This window comes from Ovis canadensis, chromosome 16 (genome assembly GCF_042477335.2).
Source record: "Ovis canadensis isolate MfBH-ARS-UI-01 breed Bighorn chromosome 16, ARS-UI_OviCan_v2, whole genome shotgun sequence".
In the NCBI taxonomy this organism is placed as follows: domain Eukaryota; kingdom Metazoa; phylum Chordata; class Mammalia; order Artiodactyla; family Bovidae; genus Ovis; species Ovis canadensis.
The window spans coordinates 27,964,544-27,990,284 of record NC_091260.1 but is presented as its reverse complement, the minus strand read 5'-3'; the positions used below and the strand labels follow the sequence as shown (position 1 = coordinate 27,990,284).

The following is a 25,741-nucleotide window of genomic DNA, read 5'->3' as shown; positions in this document are numbered from 1 at the left end:
AATTTTCCACAGTTTATTGTGATCCACACAGTCAAAGGCTTTGGCATAGTCAATAAAGCAGAAATAGATGTTTTTCTGGAACTCTCTTGCTTTTTCCATGATCCAGCAGATGTTGGCAATTTGATCTCTGGTTCCTCTGCCTTTTCTAAAACCAGCTTGAACATCAGGGAGTTCATAGTTCACGTATTGCGGAAGCCTGGCTTGGAGAATTTTGAGCATTACTTTACTAGCATGTGAGATGAGTGCAACTGTGTGGTAGTTTGAGCATTCTTTGGCATTGCCTTTCTTTGGAATTGGAATGAAAACTGACCTTTTCCAGTCCTGTGGCCGCTGCTGACTTTTCCAAACTTGCTGGCATATTGAGTGCAGCACTTTCACAGCATCATCTTTCAGGATTCAAAACAGCTCAACTGGAATTCCATCACCTCCACTAGCTTTGTTCGTAGTGATGCTTTCTAAGGCCCACTTGACTTCACATTCCAAGATGTCTGGCTCTAGATTAGTGATCACATCATCATGATTATCAGCCTTGTATAACTCAATGAAGCTATGAGCCATGCCATGCAGGTTCATCCAAGATGGATGAATCATGGTGGTGAGTTCTGACAAAACATGGTCCACTGGAGAAGGAAATAGCAAAACCACTTCATTATTCTGGCTTCCCTGGTGGCTCAGACAGTAAAGCGTCTGCCTGCAATGCAAGAGACCCTGGTTTGATCCCTGGGTGGGGAAGATCCCCTGGAGAAGGAAACGGCAACCCACTCCAGTGCTCTTGCCTGGAAAATTCCATGGACAGAGGAGCCTTGCAGGCTACAGTCCATGGAGTCTCAAGGAATCGGACACAACTGAGCGAATTCACTTCACTTCACTTCACTTCAGTATTCTTGCCTCGAGAATCCCATGAATAGTATGAATATATGGCCAATAATTTTCAATTGATTGTTTCAAAGAAAATTGCTGATAATGTCAAGCACAATCTATAACATATGTACAGCTCAAATATGACAATAATAATGCAAAGAACAGACAAGAATTACTTTAAGTACTATAAGACTCTTATACTGTTCATGAGGTAATAGATATTAATTTGAGATAGACTATAATAAAGAGTACATTACATGTACTGCCCTCAGTCTTGGAATGGATTACATGTAAATGGAGCAAACATGCCTTTTAAATAAGAGAGATCTTCAGGGTTAATTTAAAACACTGAAAAACTGTACTATACTCTGCTTACAAGAAATGAAAGTTGAAAAGGTAATGGATATACTATACAAACAATAAGCAAAAGAAAGCCAATGTGGTCGTATTAATATTAAAAAAAGGGTAGACTTAAAGACAAGAAATAAGACTAGAATTATTACAGGTAAAGAAGTATATTTTTAATGATTAAAGAACATATTGATTCAACAGAAAGATAAAAGATCATATTTGTCTGTATGCTACCTCAAGAGTACCAAATAAGAATCTGACAGAGATAAAAGGAAATAAAGAAGTCTATGATAATAGTTGTCAAATTAAAAAGACCTCTCAGGATGAAAGACCTGTATGCACACTGAAAAACATGAGACAGATGAAAGAAATGGAAGATACAAATAAATTGAAAGATTTTTCATGCTCATGAATTGGAGGAATTTATATTTTTATAATGCTCATACTACCCAAAGCAATATACAGAGCAATACAGTCCCTATCAAAAACCCAATGGCATTTTTCACAGAAATAGAAAGGTTCTAAAATTTGTATGAAATCATACAAGATTTCAAAAAGCTAATGTAATCTTGAGAAAGAAAACCAAAGCTGGAGACTTCACAATCCCTTATTTCAAATCTAGAAAAATGGTATAGATGAATGTATTTCCAAGGCAGAAATAGAGATGAAGAGATACAGAATGGACATGTGGACACCGTGGTGGAAGGCAGGGTTGGATGAATTAGGAGATTAGGATTGACATATACACACTACCTGGAGAAGGCAATGGCACCCCACTCCAGTACTCTTGCCTGGAAAATCCCATGGACAGAGGAGCCTGGTAGGCTGCAGTCCATGGGATCGCTAAGAGTAGGACACAACTGAGTGATTTCACTTTCACTTTTCACTTTCATGCATTGGAGAAGGAAATGGCAACCCACTCCAGTGTTCTTGCTTGAAGAATCCCAGGGACAGGGGAGCCTGGTGGGCTGCCGTCTCTGGGGTCACAAAGAGTCGGACACGACTGAAGCGACTTAGCAGCAGCAGTAGCAGCAGCATACACACTACCACGTGTATAACAGATAGCAAGCGGGAAGCTGTTACACTGCACAGCAAGCTCAGCTCAGTGCTCTGTAAGGATCTTGAAGAATGAGATGGGGGTGGATGGGAAGGAGGTCCCAGAGGGAGAGGATTTATGTATGCATACGGATGATTCACTTCATTGTACAGAAGAAACTAACATAACATTGTAAAGCGATTGTATTCCATTAAAAACACACACACACACACACAAAGCTACAATAATCACATCTATAGTACTGGCACAAAAACAGATACATAGATCAATGGAACCAAATAAAGAGCCCAGAAATAAACCCACACATATATGTGGTCAATAAACTTGCAATAAAGCAACCAAGAGTATGCAATCGGGAAATGACAGTCTCTTCAATAAAATGGAGTTGGGAAAACTGGATTGCCACATGCAAAAGATGGAAACGGGACCACTACCTTACAGTATACTCAAACATCAACTCACAAAATTAACAAAAGTTTTTAATGTAAAACCTGAAATCATAAAACTGGAGGAAAAAGAGCAACAAATTCCTTGATAATGATTTTGGCAATTATTTTTTTTGACACCAAAATCAAAGGCAATAAATGCAAAAAATAAATAAGTGGGATGACATCAAACTTAAAAGCTTTTGCAAAGCAGAAAAAACCATCAACAAAACCAACCTACTCAATGGGAGAAGATATTTGTAAGTCATGTACCTGTTAAGAGGATAATATTCAACATATGAAGAACCTGTTCAACTCAATAGCAATAACGATTCAATTAAAAATGAGCAGATGATCTGAATAGACATTTTTTCCAAAGAAAACATACAGATGACCAACAGGTATGAGAAGAAAGATGTGCAACATCACTTATCATTAGGAAAATGCAAATCAAAACCACAATGAGATATCATCTCACATTTGTTAGAATGACTTATCAAAAAGACAAGTGTTGGCAAGGACATGGAGAAAGGGAATGATGTGGTACTGTTGGTGGGAATATAAACTGGTGCAGCCACTATGGAGAACAGCATGAAGATGTCTCAAAAAATTAAAAATAGAACTGCCGTTTTATCCATCAATTCCACTTCTGGATATTTATCCAATGAAAAGAGAAACACTAATGAGAAAAGATATCTACACCTTCCACATCAGCATTATTTACAATAGTCAAGATATGGAAGCTACCTAAATGTCCAACAATGGATGAAAAGATACAGAAAATTTAATGTGAGATTTATATGTAATATTTATATATAAAGATAAGAAAGCATTATATATTTGAATCTATTATTTTATGTATAGATTTATATATTATGTTTAATATGTATTTTTATTAGGCATAAAAAGAAGAAATACTATCATTTACCACAATGTGAAAGTTGGAAATGTCATGCTAACTCAAATAAGCCAGACAGAGATAGACAAGTATGATCTCACTTAGGTGTGGATACTAGAAACAAACAAAGACAAGCTGATGGATACACAGAACAAATTGCTGGTTGCTAAACATGGGGATGGGGAGTGGGCTATATGGATGAAGAGGTCTAAAAATACAAACTATAAAGTAAGTCATGCAGATATTGTCATGGGGTCAATAGCTTATAATGCATGCTTAGTTGCTCAATCGTGTCCAACTCTCTGCCATGGACTGTAGCCCTCCAGGCTCCTCTGTCCATGGGATTCACTAGGCAAGAACACTGGAATGGGTTGCCATTCCCTTCTCCATGGGATCTTCCTGACCCAGGGATCAAACCTGGGTCTCCTGCATTGTGGGCAGATTGTCTATCATCTGAGACTGGGGAGAAATTTTCCCATTTCTGGTAAAACCTCAATCAGTGTTAGTCACTTCAAGAGATTAGGACTTAAAATAGCAACCAGCAGCAAACCTGAAGGACTGAGCTGAGGCTGCTGCTTTGTTTTGTTCCTCTGGGGAGTGGAACTAGGCCTGGGAGGGACACATGTCTGTCCTTCACTGGACCACAAGCAATCATGACTCACTGAGGGCTGGCTGGTGTGTCCCCACACCAAGCTAATTACACTGTATTGTATATTTGAAAGTTGCTAAGATGAGTAAATTTTAAAAGTTTTCATCACAAGAATAAAATGTGTTAATTATGTATGGTGATGAATGTTAGCTAGACCAACTTTGATGATTATTTTGCAACATATATAAGTATCAAATCATTGTGTTGTATCCCTGAAACTAATATAATGTCATATGTCAATTACATCTAAATTTTTTTTTAAATGTTAAGACCTCTATCAGTATCTGATAGAATAAGCAAACAAAAAAATCAATGATGATATTTGAAGAATATGAAGAACATGACTAAGCAATTTGACAAAACTGACATTTAGAATATTGCACTCAAGGACAATATATTTCTGCTTGAGAGGATAATCAATCATTTAACAAAATAGTCTATATACTGGATCATAAAACAAGTATTAAACATTTCACAATACTGTCACATACAAAGTATACTCTCTGATCATAACAAAATTTAAGAAGCACTCAAAAATAAAAAGAACTAGAAAAGTTTAAAAAGTTTAGAAATTAGGCAACACAAATCTGATTTAGTTTATAGGTCAAAGAAAAAGAAAACCTGCCGGAAGCCAGTGTGAGGAATCCCGCCCGTGACAAGGTTATGAGGAAGGAAGCTGACATACGCAAGGCGTGCTCAGACTTCAGGGAATTCTGGAAATTCCTAAACATGTACCCCAACAAAAATCTGCCGGTTTTTGTGCTCTGCTTTTCCACTCTTCTGACATTCTCTGGAAAAAGTCAATTCAGGGCTTTAGTCTTCTGCATTTGAAAGAGTGTTTCAATCCAAAAGTCCCTCTGATGGCTTTCTAGCCTGCCTGCAGGACTCGTACAGCTGCTCATGTGATTGTTTGAGGCCTCCTGACCGCAGGAGGCACAGGAAGCTTAAAACATCCTAGGAATGTAGGGGCTTCCAAGGAGTCAAAATCTTTAGAATAGGACTGATTAAAGGTTTCATTTGTTGAGCCAATACTTGCTGCCAAATTTTCATATCCTTTATTTTTAGATATAGTTGGTATATAGAAAAACAAGTAGTAGACCTGGTATTAGCAACATTAGATCTTTGAGTTAAGTACCTTCTTTGTTATAACCCACTGCGCCTTTGTTCTATAGAGATGTAACTTTAGTGCTTTAAGGAGATGCAGATTAAAGAAAAACACTTCAGGGGAAACGAAATTAACATTCATTAAGGAAGAGAGCCAAAAAGTGTTAACAAGCCTCTTGGCCAGAAGATAATGTAAATCACCTGAGACCTTTTGTATGCCAAATGATGTATAGAAAGAGCTTGAGCTGCGAACGCTACATAATCTTGTGTTACCCATTGATCTCCATGTTTTATCAAAAGTATAAAAGGCCTTCTGAACAATAAAGGATTGGACCAGTTTCTCAGACTAGTCTCTCGGCCTGGTTTCTTGGGAATCTGGCTCCCCCCGTGTCTCTCTCTCTCCTCTCTCTTTCCCTCCCTCTGCTCTTTACTTTAATTTCAGGCTGAATCTCCACCTGGGGCGCAGAGGCTCGCCAAGTCTACTTACTTGCCCTGGCTGTTAAGACCCGCGCAAAAGGGAGCCTAAGGTGAGGCACCCTTAGATATTCAAGCGAGCGCCAGTGGCCCAACGTAGATGGTGCAAATTCCTTGTCTGGAATTTTATTCAGCCCTCTTCCTCCACTTAATCTTCCTACTACACTATAGTTTCTTAATCTAATCTTATATTAATAAATAAACAAGTCTTTCCACGCCAATGCCGTCCACCCTTCGAATTCCCTGGATCCACCGGGGCTGGACCCCGGCAAAAACCCACAATGAAATTTAAATGAATAGCAATGAAAAACCAATATGTTAGAGCTCATAAAATGTAGCTAAAGTACTGCTTAGATGGAGATTTATAACTGAGGAGGAATAAAATGAAAAAATATAAATATTGAAAAATACATAATGTTTCCAATCCAAAAAAAACTAAAGACAAATGACAAACTAAGCTGCAAGAAAAATATATATATGAGAAAAATAAACAAAATAAAAAGAAAATGTACAAGTTAAAAAAACCTAGAATTTACTCATTAAAATTTTAATTTTTTAATTAATAAAAACCCTAGCAAGACTGATTGAGAAAAAACAGGGGAGAAAAGCCACAAATTATGAATAACAGAAATATAAAAAGAGGGCATCCTTTAAGATCCTACAGATGTTAAAATGATAAAATATAAATAATTCTATCAATAAACTTAAAAATTTAGATAAAAAACTTTTGAAATATACAACCTATCAAAAATGACACAAAAATATATAAATTCTGAATATTCCTGTACCTGTATATTGAAGAAATTGAAACAATAACTTAAAACTTCTCAAGAACTATAACAATAAAAAGTCCAATCCAAGATTTTCACTCTCAAGTTCTTCAAAATATTTTTAAGGAAAACACTACTACCCTTACACAAACTCTTCCAGAGTAAAAGAGTAACACTTTCCAAATCAGTTTATAAGGTCACCATTATATTCATACCCAAACATGAAATACATTTTTTTAAAAAAAGAAAGAAAGAAAAGTTACATGCCGGTGGTAAAGGACACACCTACCAATGCAGGCATAAAAGACGCAGGTTCAGTCCCTGGGTCAGGAAGATGCCCTGGAGAAGGGAATGAGAACCCACTCCAGTATTCTTGCCTGGAGAATTCCATGGACAGAGGAACCTGGCAGGCTATAGTCCACAGGATCGCGAAAAGTTGGACATGACTGTAGCAACTTAGCACACACAGAGCACATCCCTCCTGAGTATAGGCACAAGAACCTTAGACAAAAAATTAGCAGATTGAATGCAAATAAATTGGTTATAAATAAGAATAGGATATAATAACCAAGTAGGGTTTACACCAGGAAGGAGAGGATGGCTTAATATTCAGGGACAAATCAATATGACTTCACCACATTAACCAGATAAAGGATAAAACCCGAGACTTCTAACACCTATCCAAAAAGGTATGGGAAAAAAACATGTAATATATTTCAATATCCATTCATCACTAAAAAAAAAAAAAATCAGCAAACTAGGAATGAAGGGGTTTGGAGGTAGAAACACTTTTGGGTAAAAACTGCGCATAAAATTTCTATATAAAATGTACATGGATATACAAAAGTCCTAAATTGGCCAAGAAAATATAGAAGAACAGGAAAACCGAAGGCCTTACACTACTGGGCATGAATATGTATTACAAAGCTAAGGTAATTAAGAGAGTATAGAATTGCCTTCACGGAGGAGAACAGAATACAGAAATAGGCATGCCCGCACACACACTCGATGCACATTCAGAGTCACTTGATTTATTACCAAGACACGAACTGCAATTTAGTGTGGAAAAAGATACGCCTTTAAATAAAGGTACTGGAGCATGCAACTAAAGAATCATATATAAATATGAATATAATTGTAAATACATATGAATGATATAAGGAGAAAAGGCGACCCCGATCTCAACCATTTACAAAAGTTAATTCAAGGTCTAGTGTACAAACCAAAACAATAAATCTTCTAGAAGAAACCATAGAAAAAATATCTCCATAACCTAGAAGTAAAAACTTCTTAAGCAGAGCAGAAAAAAACACTAACTATAAAAAATACACTGATAAATTGTTCTTCATTTACATTAAAAACATCTTTTGATCAAAGTATAACATTAAAAGTGTGAAAAGACAAAATGAGATAACTTCAAAGCCTATGTTCAAGGATAGAATCATATCCAAACATATTAAGAACTACCCTTATAAATCAATAAGAAAAAAGAAAAACGACCCTATTTTTTAATGGGTAAATATAAAAAAAGATCTTAAAGAACAAATGCAATTGGCCAGTAAACATAAGGAAAAATGCTCAATATGGTAAAAATTTTACCCACAATGCTAAAATTAAATAGATTAATACCAAATGGCAAGAATGTGGAACAATTAAAATTCTCATACATTACTGATAGAAACAGCTGGTAAAACTATTTTGGGAAAATATTTGGCAGCATCAAGTGAAGATATACATATGCCTATATGTGACACAAAAACTCCACTCCTGGGCATACACCCAACAGAAATGAGTATTTCAGTCCACTAAAAAATTATACAAGAATGTTGATGACAGTAATTTTATGATAGCAAATACTAGAAGCAGCCCATATCTGTCATTCAATGTAGAACAGATATATTAATTACAGTATGTTCATACATTGAAATAAAACTCAGCAATAAAAAAAGAACAAATTACGAATACATGCAATAACATGGAGGAATCTCGAAAAAACAACGTTGAACAAAAGAGGTCAAACAGAAAGAGTACATACTGTATGATCTATAGTGATAAAAAGAACAGTGGTATATGACTGAAGGGAATGAGTAAGTGGTACATGACTGAAGGGAGTTATGTAGAATATTTCTGAAATATTTTATATTTTTATTTAGGTGTTGATTACATTAGAAAAAATCATTGCACTCCACACTTGAGATTTATGTACTTTAATATATTTAATACCTCACATTTTTTTAAAAAAAGGAAAAGACAATTGAAAATAATATATATGCACTATGTTATTGTTTAGTCACTGAGTCATGTCTGACACTTCTGTGACACCACAGACTGTAACCTGCCAAGCGCCTCTGTGCGGGGGTTTCCCAGCAAGAATACTGGAGTGGGTTGCCATTGCCTTCTCCAGGAGATCTTCCTGACCCAGGGATCAAACCCACATCTTCTCCTGCCAGGCAGATTCTTTACAACTGAGCCACCTGGGAAGCCCCTATATGCACTATGCAAGGCAGTTAAAAAAAAAAAAAAAGTAAATACAAAAACTGTGTAGTACAGGAGTTCAGAGGACTCTCAAAGAGTTATATTTAAAATAGACAGTAAAAGCCAAAAGATTTGGACTGAGTCTTGAATAGACAGGAATTACATAAACACAGAGTAAGGAAAAGGAGAAGGAAATGGCAACCCACTCCAGTGTTCTTGCCTGGAGAATCCTAGGGATGGCGGAGCCTGGTGGGCTGCCGTGTTTGGGGTCACACAGAGTCGGACATGACTGAAGTGCCTTAGCAGCAGAGTAAGTATATGAGCAAACTGTTTTATACAGTAAGGAAACAGGCATATGCTATGATTGGTGAGTACTGCAGCTAAAATATTATATATCAACAATTCCTAAAGTATGCCCTCAGGTCATCAGTATCAGTTGCTCAAAATCTGAATTCTCAGGTCCCATCCCAGGCCTACAGAATCAGAAACACAAAAATCAGTTTCAACAAACCCTCCAGGTGATTCTGATGTACAAAAAATTTGTGAACCCCTCATAAAAGAAGCTGGTGTAAGAAAAATCTATAACAGCAGGCAATAACTATAGTTCTACTCTTTGGAAAAGCCATAAAAATTATCTGGGATAAAAATCAATACATTAGTGCCCTCCCTGGTGGCTCAGATGGTAAAGAATTCAACGGCAATGTGGGAGACCTGGGTTCAATCCTTAGGTGGGAAAAATCCCGTGGAGATGTGAATGGCTACCCACTCCAGTATTCTTGCCTGGAGAATTCCATGGACAGAGGAGCCTGGAGGGCTACAGTCCAAGGGGTCACAAAGAGTTGGACATGACTGAGTGACTAACACTAACCTTCAATATATTATAAGAAAGCAAAAAGTTATGAGGAAGAGATATTCTGATGATGTTTGAGTTGACATATAAAACATACTATTCTAAGAGACATCAAAGTGGAATGGTTTAAAAGGATGATCAGAATACAGGACTAAAAAAGAGGTTAAGGATAGGTTATAGATACAAAAATAGAATATATGAGATAAATAATTTCAAAAGAATTTATAAATTGTTACATACTGCTAGTTCCTGGAGACACAAAGATGAATAAAAATAGACCCTGCCATTGCTGCTGACAGTTTATAATCTAAATCAGAGGGCCTTAAACTTTTTACTATCAAGACTCCTTTACACACAAAAATTATTGAGGACCCTCAAAACCTTTTTTTGCATGGATTATATCTACAATTACCACATTGGAAATTAAAACTGAGAAATTTATATACATACACACACACACGTACACAAGCTCATTTAAACAAACACATTGCATGTATTTTTATGAAGAATATATTTTCAAAAACAAAACAAAAAAACCACAAGAGGAGTTAATTTCTGCAAATCACCTTAATGTCTAGCTTAACAGGGACAGCTGAAGTTTCATATCTATTGCTGCATTCAATGTACTGGAGTAGATCACTTTGGTTGAAGTATGTAAAGATAATCTGGCCTCAAACAGTCAGGTAACTGAAAAAACATTTCAATAAATTTTCCAGATACTTGTGCATATTTTTCTTCAATACCACATCAGAAGATAACCAGGGACAGTTTCCTAACAATCAGTTGCAATATGATATCCGGAACCATATCAATGAACTTTTCACACTCCATACGCTCTGAGAAAATTAGAGTGAAGAAGGCAAATAACATCTATTAAGACTTATGAAAATAGTTTTGGCTTGAAGATCTCCCAAAGGAGCTCAAAGAGCCCTTCAAAGATCCATAAACTATGCTTTCAGTTCAGTTCAGTCTCTCAGTCGTGTCCAACTCTTTGCAACCCCATGAATCACAGAATGCCAGGTCTCCCTGATCACCAACTCCCAGAGACCACCCAAACCCATGTCCATCAAGTCCATGATGCCATCCAACCATCTTATTCTCTGTCATCCCCTTCTTCTCCTGCCTTCAATCTTTCCCATCATGAGGGTCTTTTCAAATGAGTCAGATCTTTGCATCAGGTGCCCAAAGTATTGGAGTTTCAGCTTCAACATCAGTCCTTCCAATGAACACTCAGGACTGGTCTCCTTTAGGATGGACTAGTTGGATCTCCTTGCAGTCCAAGGGACTCTCAAGAGTCTTCTCCAACAGCACAGCTCAAAAGCATCAATTCTTTGGCGCTTAGCTTTCTTTATAGTCCAACTCTCACATCCATACTATGCTTTAAGAACTACCAATCTAGACTGACAATCCAGGTAACAGTTCAAATCTCAGAAGTATACAAACATGTAATCCTCATTTCTGTTCAGTCCCTCAGTCGTGTCCGACTCTCTGCAACCCCATGGACTGCAGCACGCCAGGCCGCCCTGTCCATCACCAACTCCCGGAGTTCACTCAAACTAATGTCCATTGAGTCGGTGATGCCATGCAACCATCTCATCCTCTGTCATCCCCTTCTCTTCCCACCTTTAATCTTTCCCAGAATCAGGGTCTTTTCAAATGAGTCAGCTCTTCACATTAGGTGGCCAAAGTACTGGAGTTTCAGCTTCAACATCAGTCCTTCCAATGAACATTCAGGACTGATTCTCTTTAGGATGGACTGGTTGGATCTCCTTGCAGTCCAAGGGACTCTCAAGAGTCTTCTCCAACACCACCGTTCAAAAGCATTAATTCTTTGGCACTCAGCCTTCTTCACAGTCCAACTGCCACATCCATACATGACCACAGGAAAAACCATAGCCTTGACTAGATGGACCTTTGTTGGTAAAGCAATGTCTCTGCTTTTTAATATGCTCTCTAGGTTGGTCATAACTTTCTTTTCAAGGAACAAGCCTCTGTTAATTTCATGGCTGTAGTCAACATCTGCAGTGATTTTTGGAGCCCCCCAAAATAAAGTCTGACACTGTTTCCCCATTTGCCATGAAGTGATGGGACCAGATGCCATGATCTTAGTTTTCTGAATGTTAAGTTTTAAGCCAACCTTTTCACTCTCTTCTTTCACTTTCATCACGAGGCTCTTTAGTTCTTCCTCACTTTTGGCCATAATGGTGGTGTCATCTGCATATCTGAGGTTATTGATATTTCTCCTGGCAATCTTGATTCTAGCTTGTACTTCCTCCAGCCCAGTGTTTCTCATTATTTACTCTGCATAGAAATTAAATCAGCATGGTGACAATATGCAGCCTTGATGTACTTCTTTTCCTGTTTGGAACCAGTCTGTTGTTCCATGTCCAATTCTAACTGTTGCTTCCTGACCTGCATACAGATTTCTTAAGAGACAAGTCAGGTGGTCTGGTATTCCCCTCTCTTTCAAAATTTTCCACAGTTTATTGTGATCCACACAGTCAAAGGCTTTGGCATAGTCAATAAAAGTAGAAATAGATGCTTTTCTGGAAAACTCTTCCTTTTTCGATGATCCAGCGGATGTTGGGATTTGATCTCTGGTTCCTCTGCCTTTTCTAAAACCAGCTTGAACATCTGGTAGTTCACGGTTCACATATTCTTGATGTAAATGCTCCATGTAGTCCTCATGGAGCACTTTTTCCTAACTTCTCCTCATCCTTCAGCTAGGGGCTGCTCATCTATCAACTTTCAGCTCAAACACTCCCCAGAACACCATTTATGGAACTCTCTGCTATCAACTACAGAGATCCCATGTTAGCATCCTCACTGCATTTATCACATGATAATTTTACTTTTATTTATGAGATTTTTTTTCTCTTTTGCTTATCTAATGCTGCTCTATATAGGGCTTCCCAGGTAGTTCAGTGGTAAAGAATCTGCCTGCCAATGCAGGAAACACAGGACACATGGGTTCAATACTTGGGTTTGGAAGATCCCCTGGAGTAGGAAACGCCAACCCACTCTGGTATCCTGCCAGGAGAATCCCATGGACAGAGGGTCCTGGCGGGACAGGGTCTCAAAGAGTTGGACATGACTGAGCACTCACGCATACACTCTATATGTTCCTCAAGGGTTCAGATCACTGGAATGTCTACTTTTGTTCACAGTTATATCCCCAGCACCACTTCTACTTTCTAAGATCTATCCTCGATATAGCAGAGTAATCCATTTAAAATCTAAATCAGGCTGGTGGCCAAAATGGTGGAGTATGAAGACCTTCCTCCCAGGAGCACACCAAAATTACATTTATTTACAGAACAAATATCTATGAGAACAACCTAAAGACTAACATGAATAATTTCTACAACTAAAGATATAAAGAACAAACCACAAAATAATAGGTAGGAAGGGCAGAAATACAGTAAAACTCACACCCGAAGGAATGTGATCTACAAATGAGAAGATGATCACAACAGCACAGGTTCTCTCCAAGGAGCAAGGGGGCTGGAGCTTCACATGGGGCTGCCCAGCCCAGGGCTTCTGCACTGGAAAGACAAGCCCGCAGGACATCCAGCTTTGAGGACCAACGGGGCTCGTCTATGGGAGAGCCAGAGGGCTGTGGAAACACACATTCCACTCTTAAAGGGCACGCACAAAATCTCACATGCTCTGAGTCCCAGTGCACAGGCAACAACTTGAATGGACACTGAGTCAGACCCACTCACTGATCTTAGCCTCCTGGAGCGGCAGGGGCCACCTGGGACTCCCACTGGAGACGGATGCAGACGGCAGCCATTTAGGGAAGCTCACTCTACCCTAAGGACATGGGTGCTGCCAAGCACCATCTTGGAGTCCTCCTTCTAGTCTTATTAGTGCTGGGAGCTTACCAACCAACCAGCAAGCCAGCAGCAACTCCAGAACTCTCCACATGACAGGGTTCTCCACCCCAGGACCTGGCCCTGCCAACCAACAGGCCAGCAGTGACCAGAAAAGGCAGGGACTGGCAGCCAACTGGGCAGGGGCTAGTATTACCTAGTAGCGGGTTCACAGTAGTTGACCCTGCAACAACAGATGGCCCACACAGCCCTCATAGTGGACACTCCTAGAGTACACAGCTCTGGTGACCTAAGGGAGCATCCCTCATAGGGCTTCTCTTACATATGGCCACTTCTCCAAGATTTGGAAACATAAATGAGCTACGTAGCATGTAGAAATAAATACAGAACTAGGCAGAATGAAAAGACAGAGGAATATCTTCTCAACAAAGGAATAAAACAAAACCTCAGAGAAAGAACTAAAAAGTATAGATAGGCACTCTACCCAACGAAGAGTTTAAGGAATAATCATAAAGTGAATTCAGGAGACAAATAGTTGAACACAGTGAGAATTTCAACAAAGAGTGAGAAATTATTTAATTTTTTAAACATAAATTTATTTATTTTAATTGGAGGCTAATTACTTTACAATATTGTATTGGTTTTGTCATACATCAACATGAATCTGCCACAGCTGTACACATGTTCCCCATCCTGAACCTCCCTCCCACCTTCCCCCCCCCACCCATACCATCCCTCTGGGTCATCCCAGTGCACCAGCCCTGAGCATCCTGTATCATGCATTGAACCTGGACTGGCGATTCATTTCACATATGCTATTATACATGTTTCAATGCCATTCTCCCAAATCATCCCACCCTCGCCTTCTCCCACAGAGTCCAAAAGACTGTTCTATACATCTGTGTCTCTTTTGCTGTCTCTCATACAGGGTTATCATTACCATCTTTCTAAATTCCATATATATGCGTTAGTATACCATCTTGGTGTTTTTCTTTCTGGCTTACTTCTCTCTGTATAATAGACTCCAGTTTAAAAGAGAAATTATTTTAAAAGAACCTAACAGAGCTGAAGAATACAATAACTGAAGTAAAAAAAAATACACTAGAAGGAAATAACAGATTACATGTTACAAAAGAATGGATTAGCAAACAGAAGACAAGAATAATAGAAATCATTCAAGTTGAACAAAAAAGAAAAAGAAAAAAATTGTTAAATAAGGATAGTTTAAGAGACTTTTGAGACATCAAGCATACTGTGTGTATACATGCACGCTAAGTAGCTTCAGTCATGTCTGACTGTTTGTGACTCTATGGACGGTAACCTGGTAGGCTTCCCTGTCCATGGGATTCTCCAGGAAAGAATGCTGGAGTGGGTTGCCAAGCCCTCCTCCATGGTGTCTTCCCGACCCACGAATCTAACCCACATCTCCTATGGCTCCTGCAGTTGCAGATGGATGCTATACTGCTGAGCCACCAGGGAAGGCCATCAAGCATACTAACCTTCACATTGTAGGGGTACCAGAAGAAGAAAAAGGGTCAAAGAGATTAACTGAAGTAGTAATGGTTGAAAATTTCCCTTACATGGGAAAGAGACATCCAGGACCAGGAAAAAGAGAGTCTCAGACAAGATGAACCCAAAGAAGTTCAAGACACATTATAATTAAATTAAATAAAAAATTAAATAGCAAAAATTAGAAGTTTTAAAAGCAGCAAGAGAAAGGAAACTAGTTATGTACCAGGGAACTCCCATAAGACTCTCAGCTAACTTTTCAGCAGAAAGTCTGCAGACAAGAAAGGAGTGGCACAATAAATTCAAAGTGAGGAACTGAAAAATCCTACAACCATGAATACTCTACAAGGCAAGGTTATCATTCAGATTTGAAGGATAGAGTTTTAAAGACAAGCAAAAGTTAAATGAATTTAACACCACAAAATCAGCTTTGAAAGAAATTTAAAGGGACTTTCTAAGTAGGGGAAAAAATCCACAACTAGAAATATAAAGTTATAAAAGGAAAAAAATCTCACTGGTAAAGGCAAATAGACAAAAAGAAAGTGAAAGAAAGAAAGTGAAGTCATTTAGTCATGCCTGACTCTTTGCAACCCCATAGACTCTAGCCTGCCAGGCTTCCCATTCATGGAATTTTCCAGGCAAGTATATTGGAGTGAGTTGCCATTTCCTTCTCCAGAGGATCTTCCCAACCCAGGGATCAAATCCAGGTCTCCTGCATTGGAGGTGTATTCTTTACCATCTGAGCCACCAGGGAAGCCCAATATACAAAAGGCAGTATATTAATCACTTATAAATCTAATAAAAATTAAAATAAAAAAGTAATAAAATCATCTATATCCCTGATATGTAGTTAATGGATACACAAAGCAAAGAGATGTGAAATATGTTGTCAAAAAGATTAAACATGGTAGTGGGAGGAATAAAAATGCAGAGTTGTTAGAATTCATCAACTTATATATGTTGATATAAACCTCATGGTAAACAAAAATCTACAACAGATAAACACAAAAGGGAAAAGGAATCCATAAAAGAAAAGGAACCCAAATATAACACAAAAAATAGTCATACCACAAGGAAAGAGAAGAAAAAGAAGAAACAAAAAAGAACTACAAAAGCAATCATTAAACAATGAAAAAAATGTTAATGAGTACATATCAATAATCATTCAAACTATAAATGGACTAAATTATCCAATCAAAAGTCATAGAGTGGCTGATTGGTTTTAAAACAAGAACCATACATACACTGCCTACAAGAGACTCACTTCAAATCTAAAGACACATGTGAACTGAAAATGAGGGGATGGAAAAAGCTATTCCATGCAAACAGAAAAGAAGTGAGGGTAGCAATACTCAGATCAGACAAACTATATTTTAAATCAAAGACTAACAAGAGACAAAGAAGAACATTACATAATGATAAAGGGATAAAATCAACAAGGAGATCTAGCAACTGCAAATATATTTATATATATATCCTCAATATAAGAATATCTAAATATATAAAGAAAATATTACAAAATTTATGCCAAAGGATGAAATAATATACAATAGGGAAAAGATATCCTCTTCAATAAATAGTGTTGGAGAAACTGAACAACTACCAGTGATAGAGTCAAACTGGACTACCTTCTCACACCATTCAGAAAAATAAACTCAAAACGGATTAAATATGTAGATATAAGGCCTGAAATCACAAAACTACCAGAAGACAACATAGGCAGAAGGCTCTTTGACATCTTTTGGCAATGTTTTTGGGATTTATCTCTTCAAGCAAGGGAAACAAAAATAAGCAAATGGACCACATCAAACTAAAAACCTTTTGCAGAATGAAGGAAACTATCAACAAAACATAAATCAGCCTAAAGAATGGGAAAAGTTATTTGCAAACTGTATATAAGGGGTTAATATACAAAACATATAAATTATTCAGACAAATTAACATTCAAAAAAACAACCTGATTTTAAAAATGGGCAGAGGACTTGACATTTTTTCAAAGGAGACATACCGATGACCAACAGATACATGAAAACACACTTAACATCACTAATCATCATGGAAATGCAAACCAAAACCACAATGAAGAATGAAATTAGAATGTTCTCCAACACCATACAAAAAAATAAATGGGATTAAAGACCTAAATGTTAAGACAAGATACTATTAAACTCTTACAGAAAAACATAGATAAAACACTCTGACATAAACCACAGCAATATCTTTTTGAATACACCTCCTAGAGTAATGAGAATAAAAGGAACAATTTTAAAATGCAACCTAATTAAACAAAAATTTTTGCATGGGGAGCTATAAACAAAATAAAAAGGCAACACACAGAATGGGAGAAAATATATGCAAATAAAGCAACCAACAAGGGATTAGTCTCCAACATATGCAAACATCTCATTCAAATCAATATCAAAAAACAAACAACCCAATCAAAAAATGTGCAGATGATCTAAATAGACACTTCTCCAAAGAAGACATACAGATGACTAATACAACATTGTACATCATAACATTTTTTTGAGGACATAGAGATGGCCAAAAAGCACATGAAAATATGCTCAGCATCACTAATTATTAGAGAAATGCAAATCAAAACTACAATGAAGTATCACCTAACACTGAGCAGAATGGCCATCATCAAAAAAATCTACAAACTGTGGGTGTGAAGAAAAGGGAATCCTCCTACACTGTTGGTAGGAACGTAAATTGGTGTCACCACTATGCAAAATAGCATGAAGCTTCCTCAAAATCTAAAAACTGAACTACCATATAATCCAGAAATTCTACTTCTGGGTATTTATCTGAAAAAAATAAAAATACTAATTCAAAAAGACATATGCACTCTAAGGTTCATTACAACATATTTACAATAGCCAAGCTAAGTATCGATAGACAAATGGATAAAGATGATGTTATATATATATATATGCACAAAAAGTATTACTCAGCCATGAAAAAAAAATGAAATCTTGCTATTCTCTGAAATAATTAGCAGCAACATGGGTGGATCTGGAGATAATCATCCTGAGTAAAGTAAGTCAGCCAGAGAAAGACAAGTATCATATGATATAATTTATATACAGAATCTAAAAAGATGATAAAAATGAACTTATTTACAAAACAGAAACACTCAAAGATTTAGAGAACAAACTTATGGTTACCGGAAAGAAAGGGTAGGGGAGGACCAATCGGGAGTTTGGATTCGACAGGTATACACTTCTATTAATATATTTAAAACAGATAACTAACAAGGACCTACTGTATAGCACAGGGAACTCTGCACAATATTCTGTGATAACTGGAAAAAGAATTTTTAAAGAATGCATACTTTTATGAGTATAGTTGAATCCTTTTGCTGTTTGTTGTACACCTTCACAAACACTCCATTGTTAGTCAACTATACTCCAATATAAACTTTTTTAAAAATCTTGCCATTCTTGACAACAAGGGTCTAGAAAGTATTATGCTAAGTGAACTTCATGTCAGAGAAAGACAAATACCATATGATCTCACTTATATGTGAAACTGTAAAAGCAAAACACACCCAAATAAAAACAGAAGCAGACATATAGAAAACAAACAGGTGGTTGCCAGTGCAGGAAGTAAAGGGGATTAAGAGGTGAAACTTCCAGCTATATAGTAAGTCATGGAGATATAACATATACCATAAGGAACAGGGTCAATAACACTATAATAACTGTATGGGGACAGAAGCTTACTAGACTTATTGTAATCATTGTATAATGCATGCAAACATTAAACCATTATGCAGTATACCTGAAACTCATTTTGTACATCAACTATATGTCAACAAAAAATTAAAAATTAGAAGCTAAATAAAGTTGAAGTCAGATTGGATCATTTCTCTACTTAAACCTTCCAGTGGCTTCCCACCTCATTCCAAGTAAAATACAAAATTGTCAACACGGCTTTCACAGCTTTATATAGTCTGATCTCTCCCACCTCTCTGATCTTACTTACATCCTCATCCCATTGCTCACTCTGCTATAGCCACAGTCAACTCCTAAGAGTCTTGGAACACCCTCAGTACACTCCTACTTCAGAACATTTACTCCTGTGATTCCTCCGCTTAAGATAATTTCTCATGAACAGCCACATGTCTTACACTACCTCAGTTCACTCAGATCTGTGAGGGTGAACTTACATGGAAATAGCGTTACAAACCAGGTTCATTTTATCAGATACACAACAAGCCGATACGCTGAGACACCAAGTTTCACAGAGAAGAGAGGGTTTACTTACCAGACAGCCAAGTTCAGAGACAGAAACACATCTCAAATCTGCCTCCCGGAAGTAAGGAGCTGGAGGTGGGGGGCGGGAGGTATTAATAGGATACTAAATAAAGCAGTAAGACAGTCTGAGGTGTGGGGAAAGGTATTCGGAAAAGGTGCAGTTAGCGTCCTGCACAAGTACAACATGGCTAGGGGCCTCTGCACCATCTCAGGGCAGAGGTCGACGGCCAGACATTCACGCATGCCCAGTTGAAGGGTTGGTGGTTCTAACCAGTCTCAACCAGCTCAGCTTCAACTAGACACAGCTGATTCAGCTCAGCTGAACTAGGCAAAGTTCCTGGAAAATAATTCAAGCAATCATGAGGAATCTGCCTGCAGTGCAGGAGATACAGGAGACATGGGTTTAATCCCTTGGTCAGGAAGATTCCCCTGGAGGAGGGAATGGCAACCCACTCCAGTATTCTTGCCTGGAAAATCCCAAGGACAGAGGAGCCTGGCAGGCTAGAGTCCATAGAGTCACAAAGAGCTGGACATGACTGAGCACACAAATATGCTGTTTAGGTTGCAGGCAACTTGGTGGGCAAAGTCTTAAAACAACCGTTAGTGAAGGCAGGTGAAATGGATTCGAGCCACAGGTTTTGGGGGGCTTTTTAAAATGCAGATGTAATTAAGTTAAGATGAGATCATTAGTGTAGGCCCTGATGCAATGACTGGGGTTCCCCAAAGGCAAGGGAAATTTGGGCATAGAGACAAAGGTTACAATGCCTTGTGAAGACAGCCAGAGATTGGGACAATACACGTACAACCCAAGGATACCAGGGATTTCCAGCCAACCTCAGAAGCTAGAAGAGAGGCGTGGAACAGACTCTTGTTCAGAGCCCATGGGGGAAACCAATCCCAACACCTTGATTTCAGATTTCTAGTCTCCAGAACTGTGAGAGAATACATTTCTATGATTTTAAGCCATTCAGTTTATGGTACATTGTTGCAGCAGTTCTAAGGAACAAATCTAATACTATCTGTGTAAATAAAGAAGACCCAAATCTCCCATGCAGAAGTACTCCAGATAATTTATGTAGGTGCATCCTGCTCAAAGTGGAGTATAACCAGTGCCCCTCACCAGCTCATTAAGTGTGGGCTGCACATAGTGACTACTTTCCAGAGTGTAGTTTGGGGTATGGGAGGTGGAATAACTTTACAGAAGAGAAACTTGACAAAGGTCAGTATCAACAGTGATAAGTCACACACTCATGATGTGATGTGATGAAAATGGCGGCTTACCTCTGTGGTCCTCTTTCCAAAAACTCACGCGTGCATGCTAATTCACTTCAGTCGTGTCTGACTCCTTCTGATCCTATGGACTGTAGCCCGCCAGGCTCCTCTGTCCATGGGATTCTCCAGGCAAGAATACTGGAGTGGGTTGCCATGCCCTCCTCCAGAGACTCTGCCCCAGGGACTGAATCTGCATCTTCTGTCTCCTGCATTGGCAGGCGGACTCTGTACCACTATACCACTGTACCACCTGAGAAGCCCTCCACCCCAAATTTATAAACCCAGTCTAATCATGAGGAAAACAGAAAAACCCCAAGAAATACTTTACAGAATACCTGATGAGAACATCTGAAACCTGTTAAGGTTACAAAAAGCAAGGAAAATCTATAGAAAAAGAGTAAATTTTAAAATTTATTGTTACCAATGAAATAAAGCAATGGCTGATATTAAATAGAAAGTACTTTTATTCAGTATTACTTCCTCCCAGGTACTGTTGTATTATAGGAGCTAAGAATAAAATGATAGAGAAATAAAATCCCTGCTCTGAGTAGGTTACATTCTGACGTGAAAACGCTGTAGTTCTTAAAGAAAATCATAAATTCTTCCCTGATCCTCAACATACAATTCAAGTATACAGCCCAGAGAGTCCAGGGCTAGACTGTCTTCACTGAAAACATGTGAGCAGATTGGCGTGCTCTTAGAAACAGGGAGGTAGGGGCCTCTAACGGAGAAGGCAATGGCACCCGACTCCAGTCCTCTTGCCTGGAAAACCCCATGGGCGGAGGAGCCTGGTGGTCTGCAGTCCATGGGGTCAGGAAGAGTCAGACATGACTGAGTGACTTTACTTTCACTTTTCACTTTCAAGCATTGGAGAAGGAAATGGCAACCCACTCCAGTGTTCTTGCCTGGAGAAACCCAGGGATGGGGGAGCCTGGTGGGCTGCTGTCTATGAGGTCGCACAGAGTCGGACACGACTGAAGCGACTCAGCAGCAGCAGCAGCAGCAGCAGCAGTAGGGGCCTCTAAAATGGCCAGTATGACTACATATGGTAAGTTTTCGTATAGAAACCACAGAATTTAAAGAGCAGGCTTTTCTTCTCAAGGAGTTACTGGATTGTAACAGTCTTGGCAAAGGAGGAAGAAGAGATGTGCTACAGGAAAAAAGTTTCCTGCTAGGAGTTATAGATGTCTCACTGGCCGCTGGTAGTTTTATAATACAGAAGAGGGAAAACTTTTTAACTGGCAATTATTAAATGCTTAAACAAACTAGGCACAGGGATAAATGCTTTGCATAAATTACCTTTTTCAGTCCTGATGGGGGAAAAAGGGTAATTCTCTTTTTACAAACAATAAAATCGGCACATGAAATGTAAGCCCTTGTCTAAGATCACATAAAAACATTAGTAGGAAAGGAGTGATTGCTCTCTTGGTCACTCCCACAGCCTTCAATTTACCCCAAAACAGCACAATTAAATGCCCCCAGGTGGTGCAGTGGTCAAAAAAAACAAACAAACAAACAAAAAACCACACCTGCCTGCCAGTGCAGGAGACACTGGAGACTCCAGTTGGATCCGTGGGTTGGGAAGATCCCCTAGAGAAGGAAATAGCAACCTACTGCAGTGTTCTTGCCTAGCGAATCCCATGGACAGAGGAGCCTGGTGGGCTACAACTCATGGGGTCGCAGAGTCAGACACGTCTCTCTCTCTAGGCACCTGGGAGTGGACCTGGGACTATGCTGAATAAACACAGGGGCCTTCCCTGGTGGCTCGGACGGTAAACCGTCTGCCTGCAAGGCATGAGACCCGGGTTCAATCCCTAGGTCCGAAAGATCCCCTGGAGAAAGAAATGGCAACACACTCCAGTACTCTTGCCTGGAAAATTCCATGGACAGAGGAGCCTTGTAGGCTACATGCAGTCCATGGGGTCACAAAGAGTCGGACACGACTGAGCGACTTTACTTCTTCACTTCTGCCCTCAGGGAAGCTTCACCAATGCTTTCATTTCCCCCGAGCTCCTTCCGGTCTTTGCTTCAAGCCCTTTTCTGCGCTTACCAGTCTGAATGTGCTTTTCCTCTCTTCGCATTTACTTAGAATCGAGTCACTTTACAATTTCTGACTCACCTCTTGATTCTTTAGTTATACTTCTCTATCATATTTAGTGTTACAACACTGAAATGCTGTATTCCATCGTGGCCGACTCTGACATTCTCTCTGAGGACAGAGGAAGAGAGAAACTAATGCTTATACTGAATTATATTTTACAACAGTTATTATAAATGACAGTTATTCAATAAAATACCCCTCCCTCGGTGCTGCAACCTCTTGGAATATTGCCAGTTGGTCATTTGCTCAGTTGAACCTAGATTAAATGAATATGTCTAGAAGAATGCAAAGTGATAAATTTGATAAAAATAAAACTTGAAAAAAGTAAGCGAACATTAAATAAATTGAAATGGTGGCCAAAGAAATCTCCTTCCAAAAAGATACAGGCCAAGAATATTTAACAGCTGAGTTATACAAAGGTGCTCAGCTAATTTGCCTGAAGCTACTGTAATCATGATTCCAAAACCAGGTAAGAGTAGAAAAAGAAAAACTTGTATACGATTCATATTATTTGTGAATGTGGATCTAAAATTACTTCAAGAAATAACTAACTCCAAAACTACATTTCAAAAAGACATCATTTTGATTTTATCCTAAGAATGCAAGGATGGTTTAGCATCAGCAAAATCTATTAGTGTAATTCACCACATTAATATATTAAAATATAAAACTGACATGTTCATGGCAAAAGATACAAAAGTATTTGATAAAGTTAAGTCATATTTATTGTTAAAAGTTTAAGCAATAAAGGCACCTATCTCTGCTTGGTGAACCAACAGCAAAAAAGTGGTAAGCCAACTTTAAAAGTTTCCTGTAAGGTCATAAATAAGATAAAGCTGACTCTTATCACCACTACTAATTAACAGATTATTAAAGTTCCCAGAAAACACTATAAGAAAAATAAAAAGAGAAAGAAGCAAGAGAAGAAAGAGTGCAATGGAGAAAATAACGAATGTATTGTAATACGGTAGATTAGATGGATAAAGATAAAACTCACATGATCACCCCAGTTGACACAGAAAAAGCATTTTACAAAGTCCATTGCCCATTCTCAACAAATGAGAAATAGAAAAAAACTTCCTTAACTTGATAAATGGAAACACTGTAAAGCTTACAGTTATTATTGTACTTCATGGTAAAAGTATAAATGCTTTCCCTGTAAGATTAGGAAAAGGCAAGATTATCTACTTTCATCATTTCTATCCAACATTAAATTGAATGTTTTAGCCAGTACAAGCAAGTACAAAATATATATGTATATATGTATATATGTATATATATATATATATATCCAGATTGTAAGGAAAGAAATACAACTCTCTTTATCGCAAATGAAACGATCCTGTATGTAGAAAATTCTCAAGCATCTACATACCAAAAAAAAATCATTTGAACTATTAAAGGCATTCTGCAAAATCATAGGTTCCAAGATCAATTTACAAAAATCAGTCTTACATACTACCAATAATCAGTCTGAAATGAAATGAATACAGCTCCACTTGTAATAATATCAAAAGAAAAAAAAACATTTAGGGATAAATTTAACAGAAGTGGGAGCCTTGTACAGTAAAAATTACAAAACATTTTTGAGAAAAATTAAAGACCTTAATATAGGCATCTCCCAGTGTTTTCAAGAGATTGGTTCTAGGGCCTGGTTTCAGATACCAAAACTGCGTATACTCAAATCCCATATACAAAATGGTATAGTATTTGCATGTTCCCTTCTCCATGGGATCTTCCCTACCCAGGAATCGAACCTGGGTCTGCTACACTGCAGGTGGATTCATTAACAGCTGAGCCACCAGGGAAGCTCATAACCTACACACGTCATCCCACATTCTTTAAATCATCTCTAGATTATTTATAATACCTAATACTACATAAAGCCTTTGTAAATAGTTGTAATGCAATTTAAAGACAATGTGAACAGTTACAGTTCCTGACAAATTCAAGTCTTGATTTTTAGAACTTTCTGAATTTTCTTTCACATATTTTCAAACCCCAGCTGGTTGAATTCATAGGTGCAGAACTCAAGGATTCAGAAGCACAAGTGTGAATGGAACGGGACATCCCATGTTCATAGATTTGAAGACTCAAAATTGATATCAAATTGATCTACAGTTTTTGTATAATTCCTATCAAAAAAACCTACAAGCTCTTTTGCAGAAATTGACAAACTAATTCTAAAATTTACGTGGAAATTGAAAGGATCAAAACTGCCAAACAAACAAACAAAAATGACCAAGAACATTTATTTTTAGTTCACTGAACATATTTTCGTTTCATTCTGTGAATATATTTATAGTAGTTGCTTTGAAGTCTTGGTCTGCTAGGCCAACATCTGGACCCACTTGGAGTTGCTTTTTGTATTGACTTCTACTTTTTCTGTGTATGGGTCACACTTTCCTGCCTCTTTGCACATCTAGTAATATTTGGTTGGAAACTAGACCCTATATAATCTATATAATAATATGTAGTGACATAGAATTTTGTTCTGTTCATCTGCAGATTTTTATCTCTTTTATTCTCTTGGGTAATTCACTTGCCTAAATTCATATTGAACATTTAGTATGCTCTGACTTATTTAGCAATTGATATATCAGTTCTAGTCTTGCGGTGGTTCACAGTTACTCCTATGTTAGGTTGGGGCACACTCTGTGCCTGTATCACTTCAGTTCATCCAAGGATTTGGATAGATATTAGACTTATGTTTGAGGACTCACTCTAAAGTTTTCTTGTTTCCAGGAAACTCACATCGCCCCCCCCCCCATTTCAAAATAAACTATAGTTCTCAGACTCTGTTCTCTAACATTTCAAATCCTAAATTTTCAGCTTTATCTTGCCCAA

General features: G+C 38.0%; 1 long non-coding RNA gene across 1 annotated transcript in view; it reads right to left on the bottom strand.

Moving 5' to 3' along the window:
• The window catches only part of LOC138421883 (uncharacterized), an 87,063-nt gene extending 67,317 nt beyond the window's left edge, over positions 1 to 19,746 (bottom strand). Inside the window, exon 1 of the long non-coding RNA XR_011249665.1 lies at positions 19,532 to 19,746. This is a non-coding gene — a long non-coding RNA (uncharacterized lncRNA). The remainder of the gene's footprint in view (positions 1 to 19,531) is intronic.
• Between the last annotated feature and the right edge of the window lie 5,995 nt (positions 19,747 to 25,741).